Source organism: Bos taurus, chromosome 22 (assembly GCF_002263795.3).
Source record: "Bos taurus isolate L1 Dominette 01449 registration number 42190680 breed Hereford chromosome 22, ARS-UCD2.0, whole genome shotgun sequence".
Classification (NCBI taxonomy): Eukaryota; Metazoa; Chordata; class Mammalia; order Artiodactyla; family Bovidae; genus Bos; species Bos taurus.
Genome location: NC_037349.1, coordinates 23,852,248 through 23,868,568, shown reverse-complemented (window position 1 = coordinate 23,868,568; position 16,321 = coordinate 23,852,248). Strand labels below are relative to the sequence as shown.

The 16,321-nt window shown below is 38.8% G+C and overlaps 1 protein-coding gene across 3 annotated transcripts in view; it reads left to right on the top strand.

Annotated features, from left to right (window-relative positions):
* Positions 1 to 16,321, top strand: part of CNTN4 (contactin 4) — a 1,027,736-nt gene that overhangs the window by 411,326 nt on the left and 600,089 nt on the right. Inside the window, exon 4 of one of the 3 annotated variants that reach the window (XM_059880036.1) lies at positions 10,196 to 10,273. The exons of the other annotated variants lie outside the window; for them this stretch is intronic. The gene's annotated coding sequence lies outside the window, so the exon portion shown is untranslated. The remainder of the gene's footprint in view (positions 1 to 10,195; positions 10,274 to 16,321) is intronic. 3 annotated transcript variants of the gene reach the window in all.

The following is a 16,321-nucleotide window of genomic DNA, read 5'->3' as shown; positions in this document are numbered from 1 at the left end:
GAGAGGTGGGAAGAAACAATATCAGCATTTGGCAGTAAATTAATTTTTGCAAAAGCAAATGTACCAGTAGCTTATATTTGTTCATGAACATAAATTTGTAAAGTTAAATTATGACTCAGTACATTTTAAGACTGCACATTGAGAGAAGGTTTAGCATACCTGTGGGTCAGTATAGATAAAAGACACCTATAGTTTCTTTTTCCCTCCTTGTCTGTAGCTTACCAATTAACACCCCAAAGCAATTAAAATATCTATAATTATCCCTAATACAGATTTCTTTTCTTGGGCATTAGCCAAACTGCACATTTTACAATCACTTCCCCTCCAAGCACAACCATTGGTAATTATCTAAGATGTTTAGATTCAAAGGCTTAGCAATTAACAATCTAAGTTCATATTTGCTAGGAAAATGCACAAAACAAGTCTGAACTTTCAGAGCTTGTGTAGACTTCTCCTTGCATTAGTGCATTGCCATTCCCTTTAGTTGAAATGGATGCTTACAAGTGAGAAAAGCAACTAACATAATGTTATTTAAATTGAATGTAGGCTCCATTTTTAATAATAGATAGTCTGGAATCATAGATAAAAAGGAATGATAAATAATACAATAGAATCCAAATCATTCATCTTTGCATAGCTCTGCAGAGACATGCTGATTTCCATCAAATATATTCCTGGCATCCAGCCTTGCTTTGTTTTTGCAGGTTTTTTTTTTTTCCAGTGAGTTTTTATGTTGAAATATTTTCCACATTAGCATGGATAGACTCATTTTCCTTTTTGGTGAAATACTGAAATATCTCAGTTTAACAGATCAGCTTGGAGCTTTTGCTAATCTTGAGAGGATAAGAAACTTGTTAAAAATTATTTTTGCCCTCTCAACAAAAAGCATTAGATGTTTTGGCATTCTAGAATTAATATATTGAATCTAATGGAAGTCGTTGTAGTGATTACAGCTGTTCTCAAGCCCCACCAAGATTTGAGTAACAAAACAGTAAAGTTGCATCATTTAGCTAGTTTTCCTCACTTGAAATAAGTTGAGGAGGAGAGGACATCTGAAGGAAGGAAGCCCCTACTCCCTATTTATTTTTCCATCCTGGTAAGCTAAACCTTGTTTTGCCTGCCGGATGAAATTTCCCATTTCCCAGATGAGGAAACAATGGAAATGGTGACAGACTTTATTTTCTTGGGCTCCAAAATCACAGTGAATGGTGACTGAAGCCATGAAATTAAAAGATGCCTGCTCCTTGGAAGAAAAGCCATGACAAACCTAGGCAGTGTGTTAAAAAGCGGAGACTTCACTTTGCCTACAAAGGTCCATATGGTCAAAGATACGGTTTTTCCAGTAATCATGTATGGATGCGAGAGTTGGACCATAGAGAAGGCTGAGTGCCAAAGAACTGATGCTTTCAAATTGTGGTGCTGGAGAAGACTCTTGAGAGTCCCATGGACAACAAGGAGATCAAACTAGTCGTCTGGAAAGAAAATCAACCCTATATAATCACTGGAAGGACTGATGCTAAAACTGAGGCTCCAGTACTTTGGCCACCAGATGCAAAGAGCGGACTCACTGGGAAAGACCTTGATTCTGAGTAAGATTGAGGGCAAGAGGAGAAGGGGACGACAGAGGATGAGATGGCTGAATGGCATCATTGACTCAATGGACATGCATTTGAGTGAACTCTGGGAGATGGTGAAGGACAGGGAAGCCTGGTGTGTTGCAGTCTATGGGGCTGCAGAATTGGACAGGACTTAAGAGACTGACTTCCCTGGTGGCTCAGACGGTAAAGTGTCTGCCTACAATGTGGGAGACCTGGGTTTGATCCCTGGGTCGGGAAGATCCTCTGGAGAAGAAAATGGCAACCCACTCCAGTACTCTTGCCTGGAAAATCCCATGGACAGAGGAGCCTGATAGTCTACAGTTCATGTAGACAGAGTCAGACACGACTGAGCGACTAAACTTAAGAGACTGAACAACAACAACAGCTGAAATGGACAGAAACACAGAAGTTACTTTTTAGTTTCCAAAGTACTCTGTTCTGAGGCGTTTGAAGAGTAATTTCATATGTCCATTCCATACAGGTTTTAGAGCCTCCACACTCTAAAATAATACTGGTTGTATCAGTTCCTCTGAAGAAGGCCTTTTCTACATGTTGCTAAGTTTTAAAGCTATTTATATAGAGTATAATGTTTTTGCCTAGAAAAAGCCACATACTCAGCTGTTTAGAAAATAATGAAATTTCATCTTTTTCTCCCTCCCCCTTCTTTTCCTTTCTTCCAGCCTTCTACATTTGTTTTCTTCATTTTCTCTAAGAAATATTAGGGAAAATCCTCTAAGGATCAAGGAATACTCTGAACAATATTGGTCCCACCCATCTTGCTTATTTGACCTTTGTTGTAAGTAGAACATACATGTGTGTGTATGTTTGTTATCTTCACAAACTTTCCCGCCATGTTACTTGTGTCTCTAAACAGGAATAGGGAAAAAGTAAGCAGGGGAACATGGAAGTCATAACTGATCATATAATATTTTCCTAGGCAAAGGTTGCTGAAGTAGCAGAGTTAGAATTATTTCTTCACCAGGAGAGGGGAAAAAAAATCTCTCAGCTAACAGGTGCTAAGACAAGAGCATTCTCTACAGAAAAGAAAAGCGGGGGGGCAGGGGAGTGTTAATCGTTAATCATCTGTACTAAGGTCTTTTTCACTTGAAAGGTACCTATGCACCCGAGGATGACTTTGTGCTTGCGGCAGGATGCACTTCCTTCCAGGCTCAACTGGTAAACAGGGCTGCTCATCCTAAACCTTTGGCTTTCTGCTTTGTCTCAGCACAAGAAACCCTGATGCCCCCTCTTATGGTTTCGTGTATTTTTCATTATCACCTAGCCAGTCTCTGATCATGCTCAGCTGCTTGCCTAGGTTGTCTAGGGTGGTTTCTAAGGGAGGTGCCATTAATCGTCTTTGTTAATGTGTTGCTTATGTACTTGCATAGGATTTCAGTGGTCTACATAAAATTTATTTTTCCCATAAGCCTTATTTTTAGTGCATAATTTTACAAAGAGTGAGGTCTTTCCAAAACACGTCTGTTGTGGGATGTGGAAATGCCTGCTTTATCTTCCTTCACCCTAACTCAGAACTTGTGTACAGTTTTGTATTTGTGTACCAGCAATATTGCTTATTCAGACGTATCAGTTCAGTTCAGTTCAGTTCAGTCGCTTAGTCGTTTCCAACTTTTTGCGACCCCATGAATCGGAGCACACCAGGCCTCCCTGTCCATCACCAACTCCCGGAGTTCACCCAGACTCACGGCCATCGAGTCAGTGATGCCATCCAGCCATCTCATCCTCTGTCGTCCCCTTCTCCTCCTGCCCCCAATCCCTCCCAACATCAGAGTCTTTTCCAATGAGTCAATTCTTCGCATAAGGTGGCCAAAGTACTGGAGTTTCAGCTTTAGCATCTTAAAACCTGGAATATGTTGCAGTTACAAGTCATTGTATCTACTTTGTGTGTTTAGTTAGTGAAAATGGTATTCAGGAGGAAAAATCTCATGTTAAAACATGGGCATAAATTAAGGATAAAATCAACTTTCACCCCATTGATCCAGATACCAGGACTTTACCCACCTTAGTATATACAAACTTCCTATTAAATATTAATGACAAAAATTCAGTGCTTCTGGAAGAGTAGTATTTTACACATGAAAGTGAAAGTATTTGTTGCTCAGTCATGTCTGACTCTTTGCGACCCCATGGACTATAACCTGCCAGGCTCCTCTGTCCATGGAATTCTCTAGGCAAGAATACGAGAGTGTGTTGCCATACCCCTCCTCCAAGGGATCTTCCCGATCCAGGAGCTAAACCCAGGTCTCCTGCATTGCAGGCAGATTCTTACACATGAAGCAAGATATAAACTTTTCCAGAGCCTTGATGAATCAATTGCTAATCAGTCAGTTGTTTCTGGAGAATCAATAAAAGTAGACAGGTAAGGATAGTGATTGTGTCCAGGATATCTCTTCTACCCTCAGTGCCACCTGGTAAATGGTAGATATTCAGAAAAGATCCACAGGAAACAACTTACTGTGATAGCAACAAATGTATACTACATGCGTCCATTACTATTACCAATAAAAATAAAGCTGCTGCTTAAGTCGCTTCAGTCCTGTCCAACTCTGTGCGACCCCAGAGACAGCAGCCCACCAGGCTCCCCCGTCCCTGGGATTCTCCAGGCAAGAACACTGGAGTGGGTTGCCATTTCCTTCTCCAGTGCATGAAAGTGAAAAGTGAAAGTGAAGTCACTCAGTCATGTCCGACTCCTAGCGACCCCATGGACTGCAGCCTACCAGGTTCCTCCGTCCATGGATTTTCCAGGCAAGAGAACTGGAGTGGGGTGCCATTGCCTTCTCTGAAAAATAAAGCTAGCTCTAAAAATTGAAGAACTCAATTAGAAAAGTATCAGATTCCAAAATCTTGTTACCAGCAGGTCCTCTACCAGGTGCCCTACTTCCCAATGGGTCACCAAATGAAAAGAAAAATATATGTGTATACACACATGTGGTAAAATGTTAACTGTTGTTGGATCTAGATAGTGAGTATATTGGCAATTACTGTCCTTTTTTAAAAAAATTTAGATTTAAATTTATTTATTTTAATTAGAGGCTAATTACTTTACAATATTGTATTGGTTTTGCCATACATCAACATGAATCTGCCACGGGTGTACATGTGTTCCCAATCCTGAACCCCCCTTCCACCTCCATCCCCATAAAATGTTGTAATGTGTAAGCATTTTCACAATAAAATATTGGGATATGTAGCAAATGACAGACTGTTACCTCATATTGTTATGGACTCTCATAGGCTATAACAATTTTTAAACTTTGCATCATTTAGTTTGAAGTATCTCATACATCCTATCTTTTCCTATGTGTTTAAAATCCCTCTGATTACAGTTTTAATATCTATGGCCTCTGATGTGGTATGATGGAAATCCCTCAAAACACATACGTATTCCCCCGGAACCCAGTCCCTTTGATAGGACTGGAAATGTACTCTGTCGTAAAGAATGAGGAGGTGAATTTTCCATCATGGAGCAGCCTGCCTGTTGTGGTTTTATTGCACTCCAGTGTTTTACACTGGAATCCTTTCTGTGATTATCTACGAGTCATTCATGCGTTTTTATTTGTCTCACAAATCTATACTGTAAGCTTCTCAGACAAGGAGTGTTTTTAAGTTTGCAGTACCTTATTTCCTACCTGGGAATCAGAAAATTGTGGCAGTTTAGACTCTTAATAGGTTGTTTTGGTTTTTATTGATATAAACATAAATCTTTAGGCATTGTAATTTTACTCAACAACAATTTGATTGAAAGCTCCCTGAAGTCAGGGAATGTTGCCTGCTGGGTTTCTAGGATGGTGCCTTGTATATAATAGATGCTTAATAAATACTGTTTGACATTGATGCAAGGGATGGCTTTGCATATATTTTACACGCTTTTGCAATTATAGTACCTCTTTTATAGCATCTTTGAGTCCTTCCTTTTGGATGCATCCCAAATCTTAGAGATTATAGGCTAAGATAGTGGGCCTGGTGGCAGGACTTGGACTTGGAATCTTATCTCATGTGTTCAGAAGCAACCTGAAGACACTGAAGTGAGATGCCACACCCAGTTGAGAACAAGGACTCTTGTTCTCTGCTTCAAGGTGGCAGAAAGTGAGAGCAGTTACTTCTTCCAGGTATATTTGTTTCAAAGATTGTGGTGATGGGATTAGCCATTTTCTTCTGTTCTACTTTCCCATATTTTATAGTTACATACGTGACCATATTGCCCTTAATAGATATTCTCCCTCTTTGGTAATATAGTTAAAAGGAAGAATCTTGTTCATTTAGCTTATTATTACATTTTCTATTTAGTTTTCTATTTAATTCATTTTTATGACACTCTGGGTCCTTCCATTTAAGAAACTGCAATAAATGAAGGAGAGGAATAAGGCAAATAAACTTAGATTAGCTGGCTTCCTTGATAATGCTTAGAAAGAACCTCATGCTGGTACCCTAATTAACAAATCTGAAGTGTGGTGGCAGTTTATAGTTCAAACAGTATTGTCTATACTCTTTTCATATTTTATAGGAAGATTTTACAAAGACTTGATGGTTATATTGTTACACAAGTTTAATTCTATCCACATAAAAAATAATTATCCTAGAGGCATTAAGAACTGTTTTTACTGATTGAATATTTTGGTTGCATAAATGGTAGTTCTTATAAACAGCTGCACATTTTGCTTAGTATCTTACAGTTCTTAAATTGTAAGCGTGAATGTTTCATTTTAATTGTGAATTTCCATCCCCCACCCCAAATATCAAGATCATATACAGGGTGTTCTCTTGGTACCAAAATGATAAATTTGCCATTCTTGCTCAACGTCAAAGAAAACTTCCCTTGTTCTCTTCTCTTTCTTTTTTCTCCTTCTTTAAAAAAAAAAGATCTCTGTAAAATAATTGAGTGGGGCTAATAATTCAGTGGGACTATTCTAATAGTGACTAATTCTATTAGTCCCACTAATAGAATAGTGGGACTATTCTAATATTCTAATAGACTATTCTAATATTTTGCTACTCGAATAGAATCTAAGTTGGACTATTCACAGATGTGCAAATAGTTTCCATATCAGAAATTGCCATTCCTTTGGTAGTAAGGTAATGAGGTAACATTTTAGGCTTCCTAAAATCTCAAACTGGAGGATATATGAGAGAGATGCTAGTCTCTAGCCTGCCTCATTTTACATATCAGGAGACACAGACCACACAGGGATCTAACTGATGTCTTCTCATCACCAGGAAATTCCATCTTCAGAATCCTCATTCACTGATTTCGGACACAAAAGTTTTATTGTTGGTGCAAGTGTTTGGTGTTAGGGCTTTCCCAGGGGCTCAGTGGTAAAGAATCCACCTGCAATGTTGGAGACACGGGTCCAATCCCTGGGTCAGGAAGATCCTCTGGAATAGGAAATGGCAACCCACTCCAGTATTCTTGCCTGGAAAATCCCGTGGACAGAGGAGCCTGGTTGGGCTACAGTCCATGGGTTGCAAAAGAGTTGGACATAGCTTACCATAACAACAATTATGGAAGAGATCTCTGGTTGCTAGCCAATATCCATTCTTCCTTTGTTCTTTAATAACAGAACAGAAATATTATTTAGAACATCAGTGTGCCCAGATGAAATATTGTAATTTTTATCACAAATACCAAAATGTTGTCCAATTATATACAAGCAGAAATATTTGGGAGGACTTCTGAGAGGTCTCTTCAAGAGGAAAGGTTTTAGCTTGAAATTCAGATTTCTTGTCCTGTATCCCGCTTCCTTCATTCTAATGATTGGAAAGCAAACTTGATGGTTGGAGCTCTAGTAATTACCATGGACCAACTGGTGATCTTGACTAAAGTAATAAGCTAGAGTACTGAAGGAAAATTAGAGAAGAAGCCTGTGTCCTTAATTGATGACTTTGAGTGAGAAATTCCCTTCCATCAGAGCTATTATTATTTTGATTTTCCTCCCACATGTAATTGCACCAATTTGGCTAGAGTGAAGTTTCAAATGAATGATGCTTGCTGCTGCTGCTGCTGCTGCTGCTAAGTCACTTCAGTCGTGTCCGACTCTGTGCGACCCCACAGACAGCAGCCCACCGGGCTCCGCCGTCCCTGGGATTCTCCAGGCAAGAACACTGGAGTGGGTTGCCATTTTCTTCTCCAGTGCATGAAAGTGAATAGTGAAAGTGAAGTCGCTCCGTCCTGTCCGATTCTTCACGACCCCATGGACTGCAGCCTACCAGGCTCCTCCATCCATGGGAGTTTCCAGGCAAGAGTACTGGAGTGGGGTGCCATTGCCTTCTCCGGAATGATGCTTAGAGAAGTGGAATTCCAGAGAGTAGGGAGGTGTTTTAGTAAACACTGGCATAATCTCAGTAACTCTCAAAGAAATTCATAATATTGGAAGAGCTGCTTAATTTCTCCATGTTTCAGTTTTTATTCTATGAAAAATAGAGCAATGATAATAGTCCTTATTACTTCTTCCTATTGTGGTAATGTAAAAGTTCTCGAGAAAGTGTAAAATGCTATTTATATGCATTCCATTAATAATATTCTCTTGACCTAAAGCAAGATTTCTTAACTGAAAGTCTGTGAATTCCTTGACATTTTTTGGAAAATTGTAATTGTGGATGCATTGTTTTCTAGGGAGAAGGTACTTTAAATTCTCAAAAGAGTCTAGATATCAGAGAGAGCATCCAAAATGGGAAGATAATATTAATATTTATCTAGAAAAAGAGCAGTTTAAAAAGATGATTTGAAATTCTACCTTCAGCATCATAATCACCACTTAGTAATCATCTCCAAATGGCTAAAACTGACAGGTTCTCCAAGTTTTCATTTCTAACACCACTTCCTCCCCGAAGCATTTTGGAAATAAACTTTCTCTTTTCTAAAATCCCATAGAAATGTAATAAACACTCTCTTAAAATACATATCTATGGGTTTTATACTTCTCTGCTGCTGCTGCTGCTAAGTCACTTCAGTCGTGTCCGACTCTGTGTGACCCCATAGACGGCAGCCCACCAGGCTCCCCCATCCCTGGGATTCTCCATGCAAGAACACTGGAGTGGGATACTTCTCTATTGGGCTTCAAATTCCTGGAAAGCAACTATTAAGTGCAGTTGTTGATGTTTAGTTTCTGAGTCGTGTCCAACTCTTTGAGACCCCATGAACTGTAACCCGCCAGGCTCCTCTGTCCATGGGATTTCCCAGGCAAGAACACTGGAGTGGGTTGCCATTTCCTTCTCCAAGGGATCTTCCCAACCTAGGGACTGAACCCATGTCTTCTCCATCTCCTGCATTGGCAGGCGAATTCTTGTCACTGGTCTGCCGTACCTAGCCATCCACATGACAATAGGAGTTAGGTTTGTGTTTGTGTTTGTGCTTGCTCAGAAAATTTGTTTAAAAAGATGTTAATACAAACAACTCTTTACCTAGGAGATAGCCTGTTTATAGAAAATGTATGAAATTTTTATATTCCACAATTTTCTATTGTTACCATGCTATACTTTCAGTGCAGTAGTTAAACAAAGAAAAGTTAAACATTTCCTTTAGATACAATTGTTTCATGTCATTTGAGAACATATTGGCACTGCAAAATTCTACCAGTAAGAAAGACATTTATTCTTGATGACATCTGATGTGTTTATAGGAAATTTTGGTTTAAATCTACTCAGTTGCTTTTAATCATCTTACTTGATTTTTCCTGGGGTACTGGACATTCTTAGACATTCTAGGAAGAAAAGACCTATTTTTTTGAGGATTTTTGTAGGCTTAAGAATAATTCTCTTCTTCAATTTTTTTTTTTTAATTTGGCCACACCATGTGGCATTTGTGATCTTAGTTCCCAAGTGATAATGATGGTTTAGTTACTAAGTCATGTCTGACTCTTTTGCGACCCCTTGAACTGTAGCCTGCAAGGCTCCTCTGTCCATGGGATTTCCCAGGCAACGATACTGGAGTGGGTTGCCATTTCCTTCTCCAGAAATATTTCATTGTGTTCCTCTAATACTGTTTCACATCATCATTTTCTTCCAAATAATTTTCAAAAAACTTTAATAAACACTCAACCCTGATTAAATCATATGTTAAATCCTTAACTTGACACACATAATCCCTGTGAACTAGCCTCACAGTATCTAAAGTCTGTGCCCCATAGTTTCCATCACCCTAACGTTTCAACTTCCAAATGACTTAGCTCCTTAGCTTATCTTTGGAAAATCCAGAATTTGATACATTTCACATCCACGGTCAGTGATTTTGCCAGTGACACGTGCAGTGAACACTGTAATGTTCTTTGTCCATGAGTGCACACATGTAGAAACCTAAGTCATTTTATTAAGAAGAGATTTGGGAGGTTGAGTGTAGTTATTCTCTCAAAACCTGGGTAAAGTTAGGCCAGCATTGTGGAATATAAAAATTTCATACATTTTCTATTAATATAGCTTTTTAGTGATTACTGATCTTTTCAAATCTGATGAATACTGTAGAACCAAAATTTGTTATTCTCTATCTTAGGACTCTTTAAAAAATTTTTTTGCAGTGTTGTTAACAGAATCTCTTATTATTTAATTTACTTATTGATTGCTTATGTGCTGTCTGTCTTGCTCCCCAGAACATAAATTCCATAATTGTTACCATTCATTTGTGTGGCTCAGAGATAACCAGTACACTGCTTAGCACCCAATGGATGGTAAGTTGAGTGAATCATCTCACTTACTCACTTAAGTTACTTGTTCTCTCTCCCTCTCTTTATCCCACCAAAACCACTTATTCCTTGACTTAGAAACAGACAAAATCATTTTAAATGTCCTGTTGAAATATAGTAAGTCAATATTAGTAAAAAATATATATGTATTTATATCATGAGATCCTAATATGTGGCCAGTTCACTGAATATTTACATCTTAATGGGTGTGCTCAGTTGCTCGGTTGAGTCTGGCTCTTTATAGTACCATGGACTGTAGCCCACAAGACTCCTCTGTCCATGTAATTTTTCCAGGCAAGAATATTGGAGTAGGTTGCCATTTCCTACTCCAGGGCATCTTCCCAACCCTGGGATCGAACCTTCACATCCTGTGTCACCTACACTAGCAGGTGTATTCTTTACTGCTATGCCACCTGGGATGCCTGAGTTCCATGTTATTTCTTTATATTTCTTTATATTCTTTATATTTCTTTATATATATATATATATAATATATATATATATATATAAAATCACAAATGCTTGTGAAGACCTATACATGGAATTCTAAGGTGCTTAAGTAAACAGTGATTGTATTGTTTTTGCAGTGAAGTTTCAGTTTTATGCTTCTCCTGTCCCTGTCAGGTACTACAGCGCATTCTCTAGCCCCCAGAGATGCTTTCTTGCACAGTTTCCAGAAGTCCATTCACTTGATAGCCTATGTGAACCGCACCTGCAGATGTGTAGCTGGTCTCCCCAGCCCTTAGGGTTCGTAGGCCCTCATTCATCAGCTTAACCATCTCCTCTCTCTTGGCATTTTTTTTTTCCTCTCGAGTTCAGCTATACTTCTACATGTGCATGCGTGTAATTTTGTTACATTTCTCTTATTCTTTTAACTAGCATTTTTATGACTTTTAAAGGAAATGTTTTAGCTCACTGTGTTTTTAGAACTTCACTTTAATTTTACAGATTAAAAAAAAAAAAAAAAACCTCCCAAAAAGTGAACTGGCTTACTTGAGGATACTTGACTACTAATTTACCAAGTGAAGATAGAACGTTAGTGCCTGAATCAAATGTGAAGGTTCTTTCATAAAGTTTAATAACCATGGTTTTGTTATTATTAATCCTATCATTTTAGTACTCAAAACTGAATTGTCAAATTATACAGGTACCTGATGAAAGCCATATTGTTGCATGGCTTTATAGCTACACACATGTTCAAAAGTATTCTGTAAGCCTTTATTGAGCTACACCACTGAGCTAGATATTAGGGTAGCAAAATTGCACAGGATATCATAGCTCCTTTGAGGAGGTCCTATTCTAGTAGACAAATAGTTGCATAACCAGATAATTACAAAGCCGTGTGCCTGAGGATCATGTGAACACAAAGACATCAGTGATGCTATCCTGGGGGTATGGGGATGTCTGGTGTGGGAGAATAAAGAATGTGTTTGAAATGCTTCATCTTAAAATAGTCCTTTTTGGATTAATGGAAGCATATTATAGAGGGATAAATAGATGTATACTAATATGATAAAGAAAATTGCTATCATTATCACCATTTTATAGAAAGTGAAGCACAGAGAAGTTAAGTAACTTGTTCAAGCTCACACAGTAAGATGGAGAATCTAGGATACCAGGCTGCCCAACTCCAGAGTATGCTCCTTTGTACTTTGACAGTGAGACCTACCTCTAAAAGGTTGGACATATCTCCTGATGGAACGTTTTGGGTTAAGAAGCACTGTAAAAATAGGATACAGTTGCAATGGAGGGGAGGGGTAGCATGATGTTTTCAAGGAAGGAAGAGGAAAAAATCCTGGTTGACAAATGGAATAGAAAGTACAAATCAGTGAGGGAGGGAGGTCCTTGGGGTGGTAACTGGATTTGAATTGGTTTTTAGATTTGATCAGGTAATTGATAGGAACCTTTGAAGGATTATAGGCAGGAGGATAATGTTTAATTTTCTCTTTTGGAAAGGGCATTCTGACTTCACTGTGGAGAATGGATTTCAACCAGGGCTTTTCATTTCTTATTCATTTCCAAGTGAAAAACGCTACAGCAAAACAGAACGTTTTAGAGATCAATAAATGGCACAATTTAAAATGTCTGAAAGGAACTCTTTGGCTTCTTAATATAGAGTGCCTTCTGCAGAAGCTGAAAGTGACCCTAATCTGATAAGTGTAGCATTGATATTTTTAGCATTTATAGATATGAAGGGGAATGTCTCATTATTCAACCTAAGACATCACTTTGAGGAATTATAGCAGGTTTATCCTGAAAAGTTCCATCTTCCCCTTGAAAAAAATGGTTAGTTTTATTTTTAAAAGTGTTTATTTCTTTATTTGGCTGGGCCTGGTCTTGGTTGCAGCATGCAGGATCTTTGATCTCCGTTGTGGCATGTGGGATCTTTGAGTTGCAGCACGTGGGATCTCGTTCCCTGACCAGGGACCAAACCTGGGCCCCTGCATTGGGAGTGCAGTCTTAGACACTGGATCACCAGTGAAGTCCCCCCAAATGGTTAATTTTATATTTTTCTTCCAACCTTTGCTGTTCTGGAGCTGCTAACAAATTTTCATGAGGAACTTGATGATTATCATTGGCCTCTGTTTCTGAGAAAACTGCAGAGACTTGGTGCTTCTGAATGGCATTTGTTGCCACCACTCTGATGTATGTGAGAGCGTAGACTGAGTAGGTTGCGATCTTCTAAGACCAGAGATGGGAAATTATTGAGGTTGGAGAATCCACGTCTTCTGTAACCATGATTACAAAAATTGATTCAGTGAAGATTCATCAAGGTTTGCCAAAATAAGTAGGTGAAAAACTTTTAGAGAAAATGACATAAAGTCTCAAAGTATTTTCCAAATGTTACTTACTAATTACAAAAGTAAAATGATACCTTTACATTTATAATAGAGAAATCTGGTGATCAAGCTTAATGCCACCAATAACAGGGTAAACTGACAATCCCTCCCTCCAAATGCAGCGCACTGAGAAATCAGTATCACCTACTTTCCCAGGTCGCTCAGTGATAAAGAGCCTGCCTGCCAGTGCAGGAGATGCAGGTTCGATCCCTGGGTTCGGAAGATCTGGAGAAGGAAATGGCAGCCCACTCTGGTATTCTTACCTGGAAAATTCCCATGGACAGAGGAGCCTGGCATGCTACAGTCCAGGGGTCACAGAGACAGACACGACTTAGCAACTGAACAACAAAAACATGATATTATATACATTAAATATTTTATGTTTTTAAAGTCAACAGTAACTAGTAAAGCTTCAAAAAAATATGTGGTGATTTCTTAAAGTGGCATAAGGGTTAAGTTTTAGGATGTCTGCTACTTTCAAATGACTCAGAGAGAAATGAATATAACAGAGAGAAGGAAGAAGGAAAGGAGAGAGAAGAAAGAGTAAAAGCATAAAGCAGTCATGAAAATGTTCACCTTAGTTCTAAGTCAAAAATATATGGGTATTCAATGTATCATTCTTCCAACTTTCTTCTAAGTCTGAAATTATTCAAAAAAAGGGGAGGAGGAGAAGGAAGTCCAGATGATCAAGTTGAAATTAGTGCTCCATTATCTTATCTAAAGTTATTACATGTTATATGTTATTTTAGATCAACCCTACCCATCAATTTTAAGATTTAATACATTTCCTTTATTTTGTATCAACTTGTTTTAAAATGTCAAACTTTAGAACCACTGGCTTATTGTAGACAAACAAACTTAAGAACATTTTCCATTATGAACATGATCAGAAAAGGAAAAGAAATTGCCAACAGTGAAAAATAAATGTTCTGCATAATAAAGTTTAAGAAAAACCCGTATCTGCCATTTGTGAGCTAGGGCTCTTGGACAGCTTGCTCATATCTCTGGTTCTCAGTGTCTTCATCTATGAAACAGGAATGGTAAAGACACCTAACTCATAGGGTTGTGATGAAGAGTAAACAATTCATGTAAATTGCATAGCAGTTTCTGACAAACACTCAAAATTATGATGGTCCATGGCAGAAAACTTAAAGTGTCTCTGGACAGAAGTCATCCTTCTGCTGTATTATTCAGTGCTCCGAATAAATCTCCCCTAAAAAAATAAATTAAAAACTGTCTTAAATTTTAAAAGTCTCAAATATACCACTTAGAATAGAACAGGTGTATACTTTAGAGTTATATATGATTATGTGACTGTATCATGTAGATTATATAAACTTTAGATTTCTAGAATTAAAGGTTGATTTCCCTACATTTGTCATTTGCTAGTAGTGTTTCTACATCATATAGATGCAGAGCATAGGAGGGTATAAATTTAGACAGAGGTTTCTCTGAAAAGAGCTTTTAAAATCGCTCAAGAGAATCTTGAACTCTGCCTTAATCTTTGATTTCCATGTATTCTACAATTGTCTGTTCCTCTCTATCTGGAATCAGTCCATTTTGGAAAAACAAATAAAAACTTTAATCCATTTTCTCAATGCAGGTAGGAAAGAAACCAGGCATCGTATTCCTCTTTTTTGATCCATAAAATATAAGAAAATTTTAGCCCATTCTAATCAGACACTCACTTCTTTCCTAAAGTAACACTGGTAATCTAACCATGTATAGGCCTTTCTGGATTTGGTTCTGTTTCTCTCAGTTTCCATCCTCTGGGTACCCTTTGCTCGTCTTGTTTCATCTGCATCAGATCTAGGGGGAGACAGTTTCTGTTTAAGAAACAAAGGTGAGCTGTGACTCCCCTCATGTGAAAGCCTGAACAAGGCTTTTTGCAGTTGATAGAAGGGATGCCAAAGAGTGAAATGAAAAGCTCCTGCCATCTCCCTAGCGCCTACTCTCCCTGGAGCCGACCAAAGAGCTCAGAAGTAGATCTGGAGTCCACAGGGCACTACATTAGTGATAAAGCTGATTATAAATAATAATGACCTTAGTGGATGATGAGAAGTGCAGTAAACTTTTTCTGAGCCAGCTGGGATGATGTAGGATATACACTATAAATACATGGAGTTTGTAAGGAAAGCAGATACTGAGAGAGACGATTTTTCTCCCCCATAATTTAAATGGACAGTGGACTTAGTAGGTGCATAATAAAGTGTTGTTGAATGAGTAAACAAAAGAGGTCTAACAACTGAATTCCTAAGGGAAGTCCATGCATTGAAACATATCTGTATTTAATCCCAAATGAAATAATGTTTGTTGCTCCGCTGCTGCTGCTGCTGCTAAGTCGCTTCAGTCGAGTCCGACTCTGTGCGACCCCAGAGACGGCAGCCCACCAGGCTCCCCCGTCCCTGGGATTCTCCAGGCAAGAACACTGGAGTGGGTTGCCATTTCCTTCTCCAATGCATGAAAGTGAAAAGTGAAAGTGAAGTCGCTCAGTCGTGTCCGACTCTTAGTGACCCCATCGACTGCAGCCCACCAGGCTCCTCCGTCCATGGGATTTTCCAGGCAAGAGTGCTGGAGTGGGGTGCCATGTTTGTCGCTCAGTTGTGTCCAACTCTTTGCAACCCCCATGGACTGTAGCCTGTGAGGCTTCTCTGTCCGTGGGTTTTCCCAGGCAAGAATACTGGAGTTGATTGCATTTCCTCCTCTAGGAGATCTTCCCGACCCAGGGATCAAACCCAGGTCTTCCCACATTGCAGGCAGATTCTTTACTGTCTGAGCCACCAGGGAAGACTTTTAATCCCAACTGTCTATTAAAACTGTATCTATTTCAGGAGTAAGATCACATTCCTGAAATGAGAACATAAGAAAGGATATCCATCTGTTTAGGGAAAATTATAAAGAAAAAAATATGCATGGGATTACATGGCCATCCGTTTTCTTCGACATGTGTTCATTGGTTTCCATGCTGGTGGACTGGGAGAAGGTACGGAGCTGGACTGAGGTTTGTTCTCAGTTCTGTTTGGTTTTGAGAGAAGGAGGAGGAGGGAGCAGAGGGCCAGATTTGGTACTTGTTCTGACTTGACTTTTTTACGTAGTCATTCTGCCACCAGCCATTTGTTCTAAGGCCCACATTTGTTTGCACTAACAGGCTTGGAATTACAGTATTTTCTCAGCTTTTGGACTTACTTGTTGG